Source organism: Aythya fuligula, chromosome 17, assembly GCF_009819795.1.
Source record: "Aythya fuligula isolate bAytFul2 chromosome 17, bAytFul2.pri, whole genome shotgun sequence".
Classification (NCBI taxonomy): Eukaryota; Metazoa; Chordata; class Aves; order Anseriformes; family Anatidae; genus Aythya; species Aythya fuligula.
This window is the reverse complement of record NC_045575.1, coordinates 6,109,722-6,131,029: the sequence shown is the minus strand read 5'-3', so window position 1 is coordinate 6,131,029 and position 21,308 is coordinate 6,109,722.

The following is a 21,308-nucleotide window of genomic DNA, read 5'->3' as shown; positions in this document are numbered from 1 at the left end:
TTGTGAATGAGAATGACCAAATTTATACTCACGTCACCGGTATGCATACTTGTAAATTAATTTCTAGGTTGTGAATGCTGCGATACCTTTTTTATATAATGGTCCTTAAGTTCTTTAAAAGCACCAATTACCTTATCGTGTAAGGAGTATTGTCCTTATTTCACATGCACAGACACTACGGAGCAGAGCCACGCAAGGACTCTGCAGCAGTGACAAAGTTGTATTAACTGTTTATCTTCAGCTTGGAGAAGGGGTAAAGAAGAGAGATACAAATCCTGAGTAGGGCAGATAAAGTGGATGAAATATTAATATTTAACATTTCTCACATTACAAGGAACAAGGATCCATGGTGAAGAAATGCAGTAATTTAGTTTAAAACCAGACAAAACAAAGATATTCATTCTCTTTTAGACATTTAATATTTGAAACTCGAATTCATCGATGCAGGATTTTGTGGAGGCAACATGACTTGAAAGGGCTTAAAATATTCCATGGAGGACTGATCCACCGCTACGTATTAAACATCATGACTTAGGTGAGTCCCTCATATAAAGATACACCATAAACTACAACTGCAAGGGGCCAGGAGGACATGAAAGCAGGACTTTATCCTATGCATAGCCTATATGCAGCTCTAGTTTACCCAGCAGAGCAGTTGTTGGTTGTATATTATTCAGGTGCCATAAATACACAGAAGTCAGGTGAGCTGCCCTGACATCCTCAGAGTTTTCAAAGAGAATTTCTACTTTGACTGGGAGCACAGGGATAAATAGGGGTACATTTAAGCAGCCCTCTGCGGGAGGTCTGGGTTCTGAAACAAGGTCACAGCATGGCTTTGGATTCTGGGTCCTCATCCTGGGGCAGGAGCAGCCACAATACCACAAGGATAAGCAATCTGAAATTACAAGATAATTTAACCAATTAAAAAAAAAAAAAAAAAAAAAAAAAGGAATAATTATACACAGCTTCTAGCCCAAAATTAATCTTAAGTCATCTTAAAATTCTTGACCTGCATCCAGTCAGCTTTCTCCCTGACCCCTTCTTCGAGGAGGAATGAAGAAACCATCACAGAGCTGCGCAGAACCCAGGCACACTTCTGGTATGGGGAACTGCACATCAGAAACTAGCCAGCTTCCTCTCCCTACTTTCTGCTCTGGAGAACTTCATTCTTCAGAGACGAAGGAAGAAACCAGGTTCCAGGGATGAGATGAGCCTGTAAACTTCATGTTTGCTGTGGAGCCCAGCCGACGGCTGTCCCGCCTGAGAGCAGCTCCTCCTTCCCGCAGCCCTTCAGAGGGCGCAGGCCGTGTCCAGCGCTCAGGCCGAAGAAACTCTCCAACTGCATTCCCCAGCTCTGCCTGAACTTTCGACCCCATTGTATACTCTGATTATTGGAACCAGCAGGATTATTTCCACGATCTACTATCTAGTATGTTTTGCTGCTGCAGAGTGATATGGCCCGAGTGCTACTTGATGCTGCAATTTTCGTGTGGCAGGAGCTGTTCAGCTGCCACATTAAAACTTGCATGGAATAAAACAGCGCTCCTCAACTCTCCGCAAATACGTGACTGTTATTTCCAACAAAACAGCTGTTAAAAAAGCAAGCTTTCTCCTGCTGGAAGCGCCCAAGACATTGCAATAAACAGTTTTTGAGTGGTTCCTCAAACTCATCGACCCTGAAGTCAGAAAAACTGAGAGACAAAGCCAAAGAGAGTTTCCTTCATGGCTTTATTAATTAAGCAGCTGCTTCTGAGGGATTAGTAGGCGTACGCCCTGCTCCAGAGGCAGACGTATGTTCTGCCCTTGATGCACAGCAAGGCATTGTCTGTGTCACATCCAGCTACCAGAACAACGGCGCCTCTGCAGCAAGGCATCTTCCGTCCCACCTTCTAAACCTCCAGACTCTAATCCTTCCCCTTGTCTCCCAATACATCTTCTTACATTTAAGTTGTCCTCAAATTGCCCTGGCCTCTGAAGTTTGTCATTTCAGATGAAACACCCTAATAAGCAGTGCCATTCACATCCTTTGGCAGGATGGATATGAAAGTGGTATGTTTGCTCTTTGTGAGACTGAACCTTGCCAGTTACACACACCATACGAAAGGTAACATTTTCACCCTTCCAGATTGCATCCTTTCTGCTGCCCTCAACTCTTGAATTCCTTTCACAGAACTGTAAATAATAGATAGTGTCAAGATTCCCGGCAAAAGACTACAGAAGCCTCTTGTGGTTCAGCCAAAGAGTACAGACCCTTTGACAGAGGGCACATGTGTCTGTGCTGCTGTGTAAGCATGGGGCTCTAGAGCCCTGCTAAAATCAGTGGAAGTACCGTGGTAGAAAAGAAAAGCTTATCAGGAACCAACTGTTTTATAGGGGGGCTTGCTTTGGTGACATTATGCAATGAGTGTGTAATTCTTGGCAAAGCCTTACTTTTATTATATGTTTTACTAGGTCTGTCTAAACCTTAAGTCAGGCAGGAGGTGACCCAGCAGAGCTCGGCATTGCCATTTGACTGCCAGGGTTAAACTGATTTCTCTTCTACTTAAAGTTTATTTCCAATATCAACGCAGCTGAATTTTTCCTTGTAATTCTGAGTATAGTTTTAATTGCTGTCTGAAGAGCCGCCACCCAGCAGCTTATCTACATTACTGCTGCTTGACAGGACTGTAAAAGGAGAGATAAACCCAATAGCAGGAGGTCCACTGCCTTAATGGCCATTGGCTTCAATAATTAACAAGCAAGGAAAAGAAAAACAAATACTGAGCACCAGGCCAGTGGTGCTGGCCTCTGAAGAATCCTTGGTGCAAGGACGCCTTCTCACTGGTGCACTGATCAGTCACACAGCTTATTTCTTTTTTATGTGATGCCTCTTTCTTCCCCAGAAATCTCTTTGCTTTCTAATACCACAATGTCCCTGCATCTCCAGCCAGAGTCCCAGACCTTCAACCCAGCCAGAATCCCTGCCCACCTTCCTGCAGCCCACACTCCTCTCCCTGTGCTTTCTTCTGCCAAATCTCCTGCAGCAGACACCACTCACCCACAGTCCCTGCAGTTTCTGTCCCTCCGCTGCCACAAGGACTCTCCAGTTCCCTGTCCTCTCGGAACCAAAATAGCCGTAAGTAGGTCTTCATAGGAGAATAAATCATCTTAGTATCTTTAAAAATGGCAAATATCATGTGGAGATGCCTGAAAGATTATACGAACATTTAAAATAATAGTTTAAATGATTAAAATATTTGGTTTTGTCCACAGACAGTTACTTTTTGTTGCTTTGTGTTCTAAGTCGAATAATTCCTTAAGCACTACAGGTACGTAAAAAGTTGAAAAAAATGTATGAAATATCTCTTAAAGGAAGCAAAGAAGCAATATCAAATTATACAAGAAAACTCTGAATAAGGCAAACATCCTGAGGTTATGATAAAGCCAAAAATGACTTAGTTATTGCATCAAGTGAAATTCACTCCTTAGTTTACCTTGAGCTTCCTATATCACCCAAGGACAGGGAATTCATACCTCCTCCTGGAGGTACAATGAAATCCTAACACTCTTATTCCAACAAAGAGGTGCAAAAGCTTTCAGGAGGGTTGTGTCCTGAACATAAACTTCCCAGGCTTTGTCCAAAGCAGAAATCACTGGTGAATAACCCTGAAGCACTGCACTGGATTAAGCTTGAGGACATTTGCAGAGTGGGCAGGCTAAATTACTTCCAAGTTTGGCTATCTCTGCAGTCACACTGCTCTGGAGCAAGTGAGTTGGGATGCTTTCTGCAGACGCTGCCATACTCCCTGAGGAGTGATTGTGAGATTTTGCAACAACACTGGGGTACCAAGGGAATTAGATGCGTTGTTTTGGGCAGTTTGCATCCACACTGACCCTAACACAGAGTGGGATGAAAGAATGCACAGAAAATGAAACTAATCTAGACAGTATTAGGCAACACTGTGAATAGTTTAAGCACTTCTACAAAGCACAAGGAAACACAGTAGCAGGATCTGTTTGTTCTTCTGGGGTAAATATCTCCACTGTAGAAATCCATAACAAACACTCTGTAAAGAGTTATAGCCCTGTGTACTCCAGATGGCCCCTGGCCAACATCACTTACTCTGTAGGAGCCTCGTTGGAGACGTTTTTGGAACCAGTCTTGACTGACTGACACTCATCCTTCTCTCTCCTGCTATAAAAAGGAAGGATACATTTGCCTGCGTGTTGTTTTTAAACAAGCTGCTTTTGATAGTGTTATGGAGGAGAAATAACTGTACACATTATTAATAAGCCACTGAAAATAAGGTAGCATATCTGGAGTGTCTACTTTTCAGCCTGTTCATAACCGGAGGGAAATACTTTTATTGCCATGTTGTCAATGCCAGAATTAGTCCCTAGATTTTGGCTTTGGTTGTTCTTCCTCCAAACCTTCAGAGAAGAGAATTCATGCAGCTATTTTCTGGAAGCAGAGCATGGTCAGAACACAGGACCTGGACCCAAAACACAAAGTACAAGAGACTGAGCAGGCACAGGAAAAGAGGGTGCACTGCCCTTCTTGAAAGTCTTCCCTTTCCAACCCTGCTTTTAAAGCCACTCCATCATCACATTTCCACACATGTATAAGGCTGCTCCTTCGTTTGTGAAAGGGATGAAAAGTCATTAAAGTTCTCGTGATGTTATCTTTGTGCTTCTTCTTTCCCCCATACTAACACCAGTAGGATTCTCAGGACCCAGAAACCGGAAACTCTGTCATGAATTAAATGTGTTTAGGCTTAAATGACTTTAAAGCATCCGGTTCCAATAAAGCTATTGCAGTATTTCAGTTTTATGGTACATACAATTAACATGCACTCTAAGTTCACTGAATGCTTCAATAAACACGATGGTCTGATGGGCTTTCTTCTTCCACCCTAGCAATAGTTTAACTCAGAAGTAGCCATTTCCTCATAAAGGGATATGAGACGTTCGGTCTCTGGGGGTGCAGGTGCATGGGAACAAGAGAGAACCTTGGGGAAATCGCAGAGCAGCGATTGCTGTTTTGTTCAGGAATCTGTCAGGGCTCCAAAATGAATGCTCAGATGATCAAGCTGCCAAGCAAGAGTGGGTAGAGGAAAAGGGTGAAGTAGGAACTCTGAGCTGCATTACAAAATTCCAGAGTGACATAACAAGCGAGAGTACCGAAGTTCGTATATTTTCAGTAAAACAGCCACAAAATATGTCTCCTTGAAACTCACTTTCATTGCTGGGCTGCAAATAAACTTTGTCTTCCATGTCTGTCTTTGCAACAGGCTTTTCCTTATGAATATAAAGGGCTGAGGTCCTCCCTCTGCTAGGTGTTTCCTTTCTTGTGTGTGCTGGAGAGCTGTTCCCAGGGCTGGGAAACCAAGAAAGAGATGTGAACAAGGATGGCTCGGGACAGAGCAACAATTAGAGGAGAGCCTCCTAATGAGCTAACAGGCTCACATGGATCTGCTTTTCTACATGTTGCTACCTTTAGGCTTGAAAATATTATTTTATAAGGAGATTGGACTACAAACACCTGAGCCAAATTCTTGGCCAGGGCTCAAAAAAACACAATCTGGAAAAATAATAATAATAAATAAATAAATAAAGATACATAGGGAGAGAGTTTTCCTTTATCTACCTGCATTCTCCTGGGAATAGGAAAGCCATCCTGAAGTTTTCTTCTCTAAGCTACCAACACCACACTTTTCCTCCCCTTGCTTGATCCTATTGGCATTGTCATCATTCAAGAAAAGTTAATTTATCCACCCTGAATTTACTTTCTTTCCAAGACAGTAATTTCAGCAGGCATGGCTTAGAACTGGATCCCCCTGCCAGCACTGCTATTGGTCTGCTGTGACCTTAGGCAAGTTATTTAACCTCTGAATGTCTCAATTTGCCAGTCCGATGAATGGCGATGAAAACTGTTTCATGATAATACACTTTCTTAAAAAGTTATTAAATACCTTGCAATTACTGGATAAAGATTATTTTTAGCTGTTCAGCAGAATTCCTTCTCTTACCAGACATTGTAAGCAGCTACTGCCCAAGCCTGGAGCCCAGACACCTCTGAAGTGACAAGCTAATTTTCTCAGAACACCACCACCTTATGCACATGTCTCAGCTTTGTGTCCTCCTTTCCCAGACACATGGTCTTTTCTGAATTCATTTCTTAAGCACAGTGAAATACATGCTTCTGGCTGCTGAGCCAGACAGTACTTGTTTCTAGGTCAACCAGCCATGATGGCTGATTTGAAACGGGGGTGAAATAAAAGATTGGCGTATTTAATTTTTTAATGTAACAGTGTTCCATTCATTCCCTCTTTCCAATCATTCACCTTCAGGAATCATCTTTGATTCTGCTTGCTCTTGTGTAATGCTCAAATTACCACCAGCTGATCAAATAGCACAGTTTCTAAGCAGTGACCCCAAATTCTTGGAGAGCCACAGAAGACACAGAAATGTGACCTGACCTGCTTAACCCTGTCTGACCTTCCTTGCCACGCAGTCTGACCTGACCTCACTCCTTTTATTCTTCCCAACACACTTTAATAGAATCCACCAGAGGAAAGCAGTGGGGGGAGAAGTAGTCAGCCTGCCTTAACGTCTTACTTCAGAGAAGTGTTTCCTTAGCTAAACATTATAACTCTCAACAGTGATTTCCAAATTGCTGGAACATTACCTCCCACCTCGCCACTGTAATCAGCTCTTTGCTTGGTACATATTCGAGAGTATTCTTGAGCCACCGTGCCTTTGCCAGCAGCAAATTAGAGCAAACAGAACACATTCCTGCGCAAGAATTTCTCCATATTGCAGAAAACTTCCTTATTCTGTAGATAAGAATATTTGGGAATTCTACCCATCAGTTTGATAGATGCTGCCACTCTGCTCAGATTTGTTGGGAGAGGACTTGGAGGTTTTGGTTTGTCCTACTGCTATATAATCCTTATCATGATATAAGAATAAGTAACCACAAAGAGTTGCAAGAGCAAACCACCCCTGGTAAGAAAGAGCCAGGATTAGCAATAACCACACTACTGGAGTTTAGCCACTGACTCCTCATCACTTACTCCTCTCCCCGTTTCAAAAGCACAGAGGTACTTCTGCCTTTCCAGGAGACCTGTATTTGCAGGCAAGCCTGAAAACTCAGAGACATAACAGATGTCTCCCTTCCCTTTAAATTTTTGCTTTTCTCTCCACTTACATAATGCTAATTAATTTGGGCTGAAGATAGCAGAAATCTCCTATTCGTTGCTTCCACAGCATACATTCCAGCCTCGCTGCTCTCATAAGCAGTCTGATCAGCATTACTCTGTATGTTCCTGCCAAATGCAGAGTGCTATTTTAACTAAGCCCCATGTCTCCCCTTGCCCCCATAACATGAAATATCACTGCTTTTGAATGGATTCAGCGTAGGATAATCATTTACACTAAGAAGTGCAAGTTGGTTTCCAGAATATGCACTCAAAAGCATTTCCCAGTCACTATAAAGAAAGTTTTCTGTCTTCCCAAGGAGAACGATCTAAAAAATCAGGCACACACAGAAGAGAAATAAAACCATCGAAATGGAAGGCACCTATGCCAAGGAGCTCCTATGTATGGAAATTCACCTGCATGGTGAGGTTTTACCAGAGGGTGGGGAAGAACCCAAGGGAATACTGAAGATTGCATCTGAAAAAATGGGTTATCTCATGTCACTATGTTGATCTGGAAATCAGGACGATTCTGTAATTTTGGTATCACATGATGTGTGGGAAGAGTTGGCAACACAAAGCTCTAGCTCTCTCCAAGCTCAGCTGGCATCAGGAAGACCATGCCTGGTTGGCAAAATGGATGCTATAAAAAACCAAGAGCACCCTGACCAGAGACTCCATCACACCCAGAAGAACAACGCTGGACTGAGAGAACCCAACATGCAAAGCTGGAGTCAGCATTGTGAAAAGCCAAGCTAATTTTTAACAGTCCTCATAAAGGGAGGTTTGGAATACAATATCGGTATCCCAGCAGACTTAGAAATGGACTATTTTTTAAGAGCATGAGAAAGCAGACTTTGCTAACCAAAAGAGTCCTCTTGTAGGGTGATGAGTTCCAGCTCTCAAGACTTTCACAACATTTCTTCCAATAGCTCCATAACAAAAGAGGAAAAAGTCATGGTGCCGGGCTGGATACCTCATTCCGAAATATATAACATGCACTGCATCAAGTTTGCCTTGCAACATTTCTAACATCAAGGTAGTCTACAGATCCCTGTATTACCAAGAGCCTGGACATCTGTTTGACAACTGTGTGCTGCCTCCTCTTTTTTCTTCCTGCTCGCTTGTTTCATACTATAAATCCTTCAAGATAGACTCTCTGTTTTTGTTGTTTGGAAAACACATGGCACAGAAATAATAACTCCACCACTGCCATCATGCCACATCACCATGGCTTACTTCTTCAGCTTTTCACCACCAGGAAAAAAAAAACAGGTCAAAGTATGTATTTTATATATGAGTAGAAAATTTGATTCAAGAGCCTCACCCTAGCTGCACACATCATGCAAAGAGCCCATTGTAGTGAAGGACAAAATCTTACTCAAGACAAGACCTGAGCTGGAAACCAGAATCTGGAAGCGGAGCTGTAACAAGTCAGATGTGATATGCACTGACATAACTTCTCAGGGAAGCCTGCACAGTAAACTCTTCCTCAGTGCCTGCCAAAGGCCAGTGTCATCATTCCTCATGTTACTCTAGGAGCCCACAAAGTAGTTACTCGTAATATTAATTATTTTTATTGAGGATTATTCTGAATCAGCCACCAGGTAATGAATAAGTTCCTGAATTGTCTTCATAATGCTCATTTTTTCTTTACATCTATTGAGATATCCCTTAATGAGCCTAAGAAAGTGTGATTGAATATTGGCACAGGAAGAGAACTTATGCAATGAATTACCTCCAGCGAAGGCCTGAGTCTGCTCCTTTTAGCATGCCTCTGCTAATCCAGTGTGCAAGACGTGCAGACCTGGGGATGAGCACACAGCTATGCCATTGTGTTAGCAAAGATCCTTTGTTGGACTGGATGAGAGAATGGAGAGGTTTTTTTATTTTTGATGGTTACAGAAAAGTACCTGGTAAACAGTACACATCCTATCAGCAGTGCAGAAGAAGGACATCAACATGCAGAGAAACAGCAGAGAAGAATCTATAGAAAGCGGTGGAAAAGTATAGGCAGAGATAAACACAGATAGTATTTCCCAGAGTTTGATCAAGATTTCTTCACGCTGTGTTGTTTGGTCACTCTTTTCACGCCCAGATATTCCCAGTGTTTACACCTCAGGCTCATTTCGTACTTGTTCCTGCCTTCCTTTCCTGTTTATTGCCTTTTCCTACCTCTGATCTACTTCCAGAGTCTCCTATCCAAAAAAATCATGAGCAAGCATGACTTTTTTTTGCTGGCCTTACCTTCCCTGTTCATTTTATTTTTAACCATTTGACTTCTTATCAACTGCAGGCTCCTTGGGAAAGACTCCTGTTTTGATTTCACTCAGTGGGCCCAGCTGTGGACCGTTCAGTGCCCCTTCACTATAACAAGTATGTGTCATTAATTAAATACATTCTCAGCACTTCAAATGTTAACAGCACAGGAAAATCCTGTTTGAAATTTCAGGAAAGGAACCTGACCATCCTTGACTACAGATCTGCTTAGTTTGATTGTTCTTAGTCCTACTTCCCCACTTTTATACTTTGTCTCCTGAATGCCATTTTCTGAAAACAAAAACTACAGCAGGTATTTCCTGAATATATTTGCTTTCTCTGCTCAGTGCCTTCCTTGGCAATTTATGATCTTCCATGCAATATGTTTTTTCCTATTTATTCCCGGTTTCCAAAAAAATATATACATATATATAAACTTTCCTCCATTTATTTTTGTGTCAAAAGCCAGCCTAAATCCCTAAGTCTCAGCTTTCCAGAGTGAGATTTATTTGTCCTGACCCAGGCACCTCTGTCAGGGTGATACAAGGAAGACATCTAAGTTAGATCAAATGACTCTCCCTCTGGAATTGCCCTCTAGCCTTCCCAGACTGCAGGCAGAGCTCCTGGGTTATTGCTCAAGATGGATGCCAAAGCCCTGAGTTACCCAAGCGAAGTCCTCCTTAGCACCCCAAGAACAAGGCAGACAGCAAGGACAAGGACTCTCCATTTTCTGATGCTCATGACCCAGAGTCAGACTCAGAGCGAAGAAAGGCACTTCCAGGATCTGCACCCTGGCAGCCCCTCTGCTGGACAGGCTCCTCCACCCAATTTGGTTTAAAACCCCAGAATCAAAATGGTTTGGGTTGGAAGGGACCTCAGACCATCCTGTTCCTGCCCCCTGCCAAGGCAGGAATGCCACACACTAGATCAGGTTGCCCAGGGCCCCATCCAGCCTGGCCCTGAGTACCTCCAAGGATGGGGCATCCACAGCTTCTCTGGGCAGCCTGTGCCAGGGCCTCAACACCCTCCAAGTAAAGAATTTATGTCATCTAATCTAGATCTCCTCTCTTTTAGAGTTTTAAAGCTTCTTTTTAATGAAGGAGAGAGAGATGACTTTCAGTTCATAACAACACTCAGGAGCTCTGACAGGTAGAATTCACTTTTCTTACAGTAGCCAGCCCCTGCTGCACCTCTGTACAGAAATAATTTGAGATTTATTTGTCCAGAAAGGGCCAGCCTTTTTGTGCATCTTACTCGTCTTACTCACCTGGAAAAAGGAGTTTTAGGCTCTGATCCCTGCTTCCAGGACTGTTCTCCAAGTTCACATCAGCCAGTTAGTGAATAGTTTATAAAATCTCTTATCATATCTAGCCCTAGGGAGCAAATTCGCATAGCTTCTAGTTTACTGAAGTCCCTGTACTTACGGATCCTGAGGCTATCTTTAGACAGTTGTTCCCTCACAGCCTCCATGGACATTTTGAATCTTCTCACAAGTGCTTGTCTCTTTGCAGTAAATAGACATGGGAGCTGAGATGAAAATTATTCTGCTTGAATCATTAAACGGTTTGGCCTCGATACCCTGCAGACAGCTTCCCTCTGCAGGAGCAGTATCCAAGGCTGGTAGCAAATTACACAAATAACCCAGTCAGTTTGGGGAAATTCATCCCTTGTTTCAGATCATCATCGTGCCCCAAAAGAACAGGCATCCCCTCACATTCATGGTGAGGCAACCAGGGGAGAAGGGAAGGATGGATTTTCTTTCTCCATCAACTCTAGTACTTCATCCCCTGTTTCTGCTTGCATATACATGAATAAACCTAATGGTATAAACTCTGAGAGTGCTTTACACTGCAGTGTACTCCTTTCTGGAGAGGAAACTGATAGATACAGAGAGACGCAGCATAGTGTTAAAAAGTGATCAAACTGTTCAGGATAGTCAGAGCTGGGCGCTCCTTGTACCTGAAGCTGCAAAGGGAATCCAGGCAGGCAAAGCCCAAGAACTGGAACCTGGCCAGCCAACAGTTCTCATCTCTTGCACAAAGTGCTAACATGCAACGGGAGGTCAGAGCTACAGCCTTAAATCTCACCAAAAAAAAAAAAAAAAGGCTCTTTCAGCACAAGTCTCCCTAACACACCAGCAAGAGGTGCTGCCTATCTGGTCCCATTATGCAATTCCTAATGCTCTTGCTTTGCCACTCATACTCCCACGCCGTAACAGCACACACTGCTGGCACCAGCTGAGTTAAGATCTGCCCTTCGCAGGCTCCTGTGGTGTTCCCAGCACACAGGCAAAGATTTCAGGAGCAGTGCTGTAAAATGGAGGGTCAGTCTGTCAGGCGGAGGACGTTGTGCTGATTCCACCCCATACCGATCCGATGTGTAATTAGAGAACAGGGCTTGAGGCAGTGCTGGTCACAAAGAACCCAGTGCATAAGGCTTTCTTCAACGATGAAATTTCCTCCTTACCAAAGCTCACAAATAACTTTTTAAACCTTAAGCAAATAAATTGGCCATTTTTCTTGTCATACAGAACCAGTTTTTCTCAGCATTAAGAAGAGCTGAGGTGGCTCAGCTCATACAAAAATCTTGGGTTTGTACTGCTCTGATTCACAGGTTGCCAATGGGGAAAGAGAAGGAGGACGTTCAACTTTTTGTGTTAGCATGCATGGCACACTTGATCTGTGCCTGCGGTGATCCTGGCACCGTCAGGTATTTCTGATCTGTGGGACAGCCCCCTGAGCAGGTATCTTGCAGCACTCCCCTCAGCCTGTCACAGGAGGTACAAAGCTCATCACTAACAACCAGGCAGCTGTTTTTAAAAGACATCGAGGCAGACGTACATGGTACCTCCCCATATGTGCCCAGCCATTCAGTAAGCCTCTATCAGAGCTGGGAACCTATTCTGGGTCACCCGGCAGTCTTAGGCAGCAGCCAGACCATCCTTCCCCCAGTTTCCCGCAAAGCACTTATTGTATCCTCAAAAAATAAAAAAATTAATTATTAAAAAGCAAAACATGTCTCAGAGTTTAACAGCCATGAAGGGGAATGTTCAGCCACAAAAGGTGTATTTTTAATAATTAATTGCTGCTTTATTTAGCACAGAAGCAACTGTCTTAAATCAAAATTAAACCCTTGTAAGCGAGTTCCCTGAAAAGGGCCACTCAAAGAAAGTGGCATATAAACATGGTTATAGGAAGAAGAAAAGTAAAGAGTTCTATAAAAGCCTAACCTGAATACAATTGGGAAAAGGCTAAAAGGCTGGTGTGTTGTTTTTTTTTTTTAACCACATTCACGTTTTCTTCTCAGTTCCATACCCTGGATGCAACCTCCATGGATTTATCCCACTCTGTGCCACCATTTCCACCACCTGGAAATGTTCTCTGGGCAGCACTGCAGGGAGCCACCAGGCCTGCCTACCTCGGCCACCTCTCCTGACCACGCTGCGACCGCCCTGCTCCTCAGCATCCTTTCCTCTCCCTCCTGCTTCTCACACCACCACCACCACTGCCGGGCTCTGCTGGGCAGCTACAAGAGGAAAAAAAAATAATGAGTTATTTGGCTGAAGGCAGAGCAGGCAGCAGAAGTCGGCAGAGTCAGGTCTGCTGCAGGAAGTTGGAGGGGGGAGAGTGGGGTAGGGTGCACAATAAATAGCATAGAAAGAGGAAGAAAACTTATTTTTCTTGATTACTTTCCAATACACTAATAAAACCTGCTTACTTCATTTACTCCTGAGAGAAATAACATCTCAGATGTGTTTTGCAACCCAGTTACCATAATGCCATGTTAGTGCAGGGGACTAAGAAAGTGGAAACATGTTAAAAGACTGATCAGGCTGTCCGGCTCCCTTAACCAGCTCACTGGCTAAACTAGACGATTACAAAGGAGAAATAAACTGCATTAGCTACATATTTGTAGCAATAATTTAATTTTTGTACCAGCTTGATGCACAGCTACGGATTGTCAGTGTCTATTGCTGGGTACTGCAGCTTTTTAGTTTCTCAGAGCTTTGGCTGGGCCTGGAAGCCCCAAAACCTTTTTGTTTCGAGGGTTGCCCCAAACTAAGAGTGAAGATGCACAGCCAGTGCTCTCATATGGAGACACAGTGCTCGTTCACTGCAGGCCATGCCAACCTAAAATGGAAAAACACATTCCATAAATAGTAAATTCTTTGAGCCCCCCCCCAAAAAAAATAAAAAAAAAGAAAACCAAAAATGTAAACGTGTATTTTCAGGGGTCAGAGTCCCCTACGATAGATTCTCTCATTCGTGAGCCTGGAAGTTACTGCTGACCTTCAAGCTAAAGGATGTTAAGGCAGGAGTGGAGCCATAAAGTGGGATTTACAGTCCAGGGTAGGTGCATTCCTTTCAACCTGCAATTTAATCTCAGCTTTCTTTGAAATAGTTTTATGGCATCCTTGAGTAATTTTATTTGCTTAACCAATCTTCAGAATCTATTTCTGAGGCATGTTTTCTATGTTTTACATTTTCAATTATTTTGAAATCATTAGTTATCTCTTTGCTCTCAAAACCAATTCAGATTTCCACATAGATGATAATAAGGTGGAAAAAGTATTGACAAAATCAAGATGCCCCTCCACACAGGAAAGCCGAAGGCCTGTAACTATGCTTTACTATGTAGAAAAAAAAAAAAAAAAGTTGGCTACTCCCTCCATATGTTGTTCTTTCTCAAGAGCAGCTTAGTAGCTGATATAAAAGGCATGTTGCAAATCAAGCTCAAGGTGCACATGACAGACGTGGGACTGGAATAACAAGCATATCACAGTCTAGGATTCAGATATAAAAGCAGAAGCTGTATGAGAACCATCATCCAGGATTATAAGGAATGAAAAATGTTTGCAGAACTGCAGGCAGCGTTGCAAGCAGAATTAATACTTGGAAAGGCAGAATTTGAGAGCTGCAGACCAACTCGCAGAACAGCATGAGGAGTTTAAGCCTGCTCCAGCCGTCCTGTTTCACTAGGTACCCATAAATACGATAACCATAATCTTTTCCTTTGACTGGTCACCTCGTTTGTGGCAGTTGTAAAAGAAGAGGCATGACTAGCTGCAAAGGGGAGTTTTACATATGAGATAATTCTGCTCATGAGAAATAAATTAGAAACATTTGGAAAATAGGGTGTGTAAGTTATTACTGCCTGAGGGCAGCAGGAAATTATGAGAATAATAGTGTATGCATGTCTTTTGCCATTATTTACCTTGGCATTCAATAAGCCATGTGCAGTTGCCAGAGCAACTTCCACAGCACATGGTACAAAAGCTGTACGTACACGCTGCTCCCTCGCACAGACACCCCCAAACCTTGAAACAGCAGGGGCGACTTTCAGAAGGAACCTGGAGAGAGCCTGCCTCACGAGAGGTCTTCCTCGGTCTTGGAGCAAATAAATAACTTTAGGGAATCCAGCTTTCGGCTGAAAAAATGTTCACTGCAGACCCTATACTGAAACCTACACAGAGCCTTTAGCTGGAGCCAGAGTATGGCCATGGTGCCCCAGGAAAGATGCATTATCAACACTCTGCTAGCAAATGTTTTCCAGCAGTACCTGTCAGAAGTGAATCCAACGTTGGATATTGAATTCTCAGGGAATCTGGCTTCAGTTTGGACAGCCCCTCACGTCCTCTGCTCTCAGACACCGATGACCTAGGCATTGTCAGAGTCCAAAACAGAAAATAAATTGGAAATCATAAAGAGGGGAAAACCCTGAGCAGTTGAGGCAAGGGGCAGAGCTGAAGCAAGCAGCCCCAGGCTTGCTCTCAATGTCAGGCACCAAAGGACCTGGCACTGCACACTGAAGGCCAGCAGCTGGTTATTAAATTGGTAAGGTAACCAAAGGGATGATCAACACACAACTTGATTTATTTTTCATTAACTTATTTAGAAGAGTTACAGAGAAGAAAAAAAATTATGATGTAGACATGAGACCCTTCCCAAACTTACAAGACGCACACATAATATCTCAAGTTGTCTTTACATAGTACCTGGGCACCGGCAAACTGGTCTTGCAGGACAATGCTGCTCTGCAGAGGAACTTCAGAACAAGAGACAAAACCAAGGAAAGATATTAAAAATTAAGTGGGATGCAAGCAGCAAGACCAAAAGGGAAGGAAGGAACCAACAAAATCAGTTGCTAGAAATGCTGGAGTTTTATAACTACTAATTGTATGGGGGTTTTTTGAGGTGGTCTTAGGAAAAGAAAACGCCTTAAGCTGTGAATGGGTTTTATGGTTGTGGATTAAATATCTAACAATACTTAGTGGGTGTACACTGCTGTGCAAAAGGAGACTAACAATTGCAATGCTGCAGTCTCTCTGGTTGTTTACTCTACCATTTACTGAATTGTGGGTTAACGCAAATGGGAGGCATTCAGAGCACATGTGTTTAGGAAAGAACAGCAGAAGATCAGAGCTCCATAACCTGAAATGACAATGAGATGAGTTATAAGCCTCAGCACAGCATGCTGGATATGAAGTACAGGGGAAGAAGGAACACCAGGGCAGTCCAGCACAGAGTCTGCTAGAGAACAGGGCTTCAGCATCGGTGTGGTGCCAGCGCTGCTGCAGAGCAAGGGTTGTGCACAGGGCCCCCCTGGAAACCTGCACTGGCTTGATAAAACTAGGACAAACCGCAACGTTCTGAAGTTACATCCAATGGAGAAAAATCTCTTCCTTTTCTCTTATAAATAATACCACATAGCGAGGTTATCCTCAGAGTCACATCATTTATTCTAATGAAAACATTCAGATTCTGAAAAGAAAAAGGGACACAATGTTAAAGATGAGCAGGAAACCAGTGAAAGAGACAAATTAGTTATTGCCAGAATTTTTCATTAGTTATTCTCACACACAGTAAAGTTCACTTTCCCTGTGCTCTCTGAAATTTATTCCTCATTTTGTGTTTGACCCTAGGATCTCAAAGTAGTTTAGAAAAATTAGCCAGTGGAAAAGCTGCTGGAAGACAATAATATAAATAAATGACATGGGTTAGGGGTTTTGTTTTATTTGTGTGTGTGTGTGCGTGTGTGAAAAACTGTGAATTTTCAGAATTCATGTGTGGTATTTGATTTTTTCCTTTTCTTGTTGCTTACAACAAAAGCTGTTGTATATGAGTAAGTGCTAGTGCTTTGTCCACTCTCAAGATCTTGTAATGAATCTCAGTTTTATAACTTCTTCTTAAAGCCCCAGTTTCTCTGGCCACAAGACTGTCCAAGAACCTTTGTTTCAGCAGAAGGAACTCTAAGTTTATTTGATTTTTTTTCATTTGTGGAGAACAGTGGAAAAAAAAGAAAAGAAAAGAAAAGAAAAAGAACCACAGTTTCATTAATCTCATGTGGGTTTTTGTTGTTGATGTTGTTTTGGTTTGGTTTTGTTTGTTTGTTTTTATAATTTATTTTTTAAATGTCCTGGTAGAAGATTTTTGATTGCTTGAGGTTGAAGTATGGATATTAGCTTATGCATGGTCATGTCTGACATGCATAGGGGTATACGTGAATACTCCTACCCAAGCTACAGCGTTTGCCATAATTCAGTTTTAAAAGTATCACTCGGGAAACACACACAGCATTATGTAACTTCAGGGGCCTGACGAAGTGAAAAAAAAAAATAAACAGCATTCCACAAAACAGCCCATATGCCAAAAGCTGCGGGCACAGAGCAATGAATGGGAAGATGTGCAATAGCTGGAATTCGTTCTTAGGGAGAGACAAACCCACAACAAGTAATTCTGCAAGCTGGGGGGACTTCTGGAGTGGTTCTGTGGAAGCTTCGCTCATCTAAGAAATACCGAGCATAGGTGACTTTCACTGACCTCAGTGGAACTGAGCAGCAAGAAACCTTCTCCAATTTGGTCTGTGAGCATTGGAAGCATGAAAGTGGTCCCAAATATTCTGGAAAAGTCTTACCTTCCTCTTTAGAAATGGTAGGATCTCTCCCTGATGGACTCTATAGGTAAGTACATACCAACAGCTTTCAGATAGGGAGAACAAAACCAAGATATCGCAGACACCTTTCTCCTCTGCCTGCAGAAAGGCAGCCTCACATGCCAGTGGAACAGAGTCTGCTTGCCACAGATAAGCCAGCCTGTGACTTTGTTTCTTCATTTAGAAAGTGAAGAGAGTACACATTGACTCTGCAGGATTCCCAGCATATTCCTATAGCAGCTCTGAGATCTTCTGAGCAGGACATTACAGTCCCAGGACTGCAGCCCCAGGCTCCTCACTTGCACAGCGAAGGATTTCCTTGCACCAGTCACCTCCTGTTGAGCTCCTTCAGGAAAGGCTCCAGAAATGTGGTGTCAGAGGATTTCACTAATAAAATCTCCTGCCTTTTTTCAGCAGTCAAGCTGATGCTAGACTGCTTCTAAGCTGCTTCCTAAGCTGCTTCTGTGAATTTGCAGTGAAACTGGTGTTTCATTTCTCTGTCCGAATACCTGCTACGAGCAGAGTCGGGCTTGGCTGCCAGAGTTTTAGCGACCCCAGTTGGAAGATGCCTCTCGTAAAGGCCCATCCATACTTCAGGATGCCTTCAGGCAGAGGCAGCTTCGGAAGAGGTCACTTGCACCGAGGTGTGCAGATGGGAGCTCTGAGAAAAGCCCGGAGGCATCGTGTGGTAACACTGGTACCTACAACAGACCTGCTTGTAGTCTTCTGCTTGCCTTGCAAGCCTGCATTGATACGTATAATACAGAATCATGTCAGAGAAGCAAAGAAGTTGAAAACTTTCCTTTCATTTTACAGTCTAACAACAGGCTTGTTAAACTGAGGCAGATTTGAAGCAAAGTCGAGCTGACAGCCTCTCTGGAAGGAGCCGAGTAGCAGGGATGTGATGCTCAGCAGGCTCGTCCCAAGCTGCAGGAACACCGTGGGGCTCCTGCGCCCTCCGAGGCAGAAATTACCCTCCACACACAGAGCAAAATCAATGAAAATGCTGCAGGGGCCTGGGGCTGCCAGCTGAGAAACACTCAGAAGTGCTATTTACTGACAGAAAGGGGACATTTTACTGCCTCTAACCTGCAACTAAGGAGGCACACAGGGCTGCTGGTGGAGCCACGCAGCGCAAGGGGAGGGAGCACGGCATCAGCTGCTTCCTATACAGCCCGGAGGAGTTTACCTGCCAGCACAGCCCCTGCTAAAACCAAGTGAGGAAGGAACAGCTAATGGACTTGATGCCCATCTCACATGGCTCCTGTGCCTTTACCAAGCCAATACAGAGCTATTCCTGTTGAAATCAACAGAGATAAAGATTGGTGGCTCAGTGGGGAGAGCTGGTGGAGAGCTTTGGCTGGCGGATGGTAGTATTCAGCAAAGGAGAGCTGGTCAGCCCCATAAATTTTCTTCTCTTGCACACATAGTAGTACTTCTGAACAGATTCCTTGCAATTGTCCATGAAGGGAAGGAGCTACTATTCACTAGATGTGGGGACTAAGGCAAAACCCTGATGTTGCCCAGTGGGCTGAACTGAATGTAGTGCAAGCAGCTGCAGCCACAACTGAATCTCTCAGGCATGTTGTTTGGGATCACATTCTGTCACTTGCTTTCTCATCTTACCCCTCTCCATGCAGTGGAAGACTTGTCCTTTTCCTCTTCTTCTTCTGAAGTAGTATTCAGTGATCACACACATTACAGAGTAGCAGACAGAAGTGGAGAGTAGGCAGGCACTGGCAAGCTTCCCGCAGTCTTCTGGTGTGATTCATGTTCCTGTACTCTGACCTGGAAATCCTAGCGTTCATTCCCCTTTCACAGAAAAGAAGCAGTAAGATAAGGAAGAAAATGTCAAGACTAATTTTACCCAAATTAAATCTAAGGCAAGGTTTCCACTATATCGTACTTGTGTTTTCCTCCCTAGACCCATGTCATCCTGATTGCTGTGATGGGGAAAAAAGGATTATTTTGGATATTCAGATGTGTAAAAGCCAGACCACGGTGAAGAATTTAAGGTGGAGTAAATGGAACAAATTCCATTTAAGACAGCACAGAATACATCAGACTACAACAACCAAGATAGCTGTAGCCCAGATATATATATACAAACATCACATTTTGGAAGCTGGTCTTGCCTTGCAGTATTTTGTATTTTCCATGAAGATCCAGCTCCTGGAATCAGACAATTACAAAGCAGTCATCACTGTCAAATAAGAGAGTTTCTGAAGTGTGTAGAAGAGTCTGGAAAACAGAATCCTTAAGGGCATCTAGTAAGAGGAAAGAAGCCAGGACAATATCTTTGCTTCTGGGATCTGATTTATGACTTTTGTACACTTTGAATGTTCCATAGTCATATAAAAGAAACATGTAAGTCAGCTGGAGTTCTTCTCCTTTAAAAATTTGAGATATAAAATAGTATGAAGGAGTGAAACTTCAGTGCTCTAAGTCTTTCCTTCAACAGTTTTAAGCTAAAATGTTCAGCACTTTCCAAAATTCATTCCTACATGCACGTAGGGTGCATAAAACTTCTTTTTATTTCTATGCATATTGAGTTCAAGCTCTCAGCTGACAATGTAGAAACACATAACCTCAGTCAATATTAATGTATTTTAATTACATATAACATAATACTAACAACTACACCAACTAGCATTGGAAATCATGTGTCCAAACATCCATGCATTATCAAGCAAAGCACCATAAAAATTAAGATTTATAACATTCTCACAAAAACAAGCCGAGCAACAATAGCGTTAGGAGGTAATAATTTAGACTGGTACACCATGAAATTTCATGGAACTAACGGGAACAAAAAGCTCGACTTGAAAACAATGTCAGTGCTGCTTTTCTGTAAGAATTCCTTTGTTTCCTCACCCCATATGAACTACTGCATATGGCAGAACCCCCTGTCCCCTAACAGGATTCCTGTCTTCAGTACTGCTTCAGCCCATGAATCCATTGTGTCCCATCTCCCTCCATGTCTCAGGGCTGTACCAGACCTTAATCTCTTATTCTTGCACCCACATTCATAGTGGTTCTCTTCTCTTTGACGAAAAACCCAATACAGAATCCAAGGGATGCATATTAATGATCAGGAAGAAACAAGTATAACCTTCTCTCCTTAACAGAACCAAACAATTAACGCTTGTGCTCATCATGAAGAAAGAGGAAATTGCAGACAGCCACGGGGCATGGAGTGCTTGAATCACCCCAGCTGTTTTCTAATTCTAAGATGAAAGTTTTCAAACCTTTCCCATTTTAGAATAGTGGCAAAAATGATGGCATGCAGCCACGGGCTGAGAATCGCTGCCCCACCCCACAGATGAAAAGCCTGAACATTTACCTCCAGTTTCCTTCTTCAGAAGACAAGACTTTTGTGGGGAAGGGAGGGAATTTAAAATTAAAGTTCCCTGGGGTTGTCTCAGGTATCCTTGTCCTTTGAACAGCAGGGAGATCAATCTGCAGCGCAATGCATAGGCATGCAGCACATACTAACGACTTCCCATACCACACAATTTACTGTTCTCACTTCTTGATAGCAGGGTTTAGCTTTAGTCCTTCTCTGATAAGTGAACTTTCACAAATCTTCTGTTGACAGTCATATTCCTCTGTGCAGGAAAGAGGGGTTGCCTTCACTGAGAGGATTTGGTAGGCAAAGAAGACCAGAACTTTGTATCTGCTAACGCAAATGTGAAGCTGGGGGACAAGTAGAGGGCTGCTCACGGTGTGAACTATTGGGATGAACTACATGATGAGATACTGCCATGGGTGTGCTTCTCGTTTCTCCTGTTTCTCATCTTTATATTTAATCCTGGGATTTAAACCCCAGCCACTTCTGCCAACATCCTGCAAGTAATTTTGTACAATAGGAGCACATCAGTAGATCAAAGCACACACTAAATGCAATTCCGGAGTTTAGCTTTGGACTACATTTAGCAT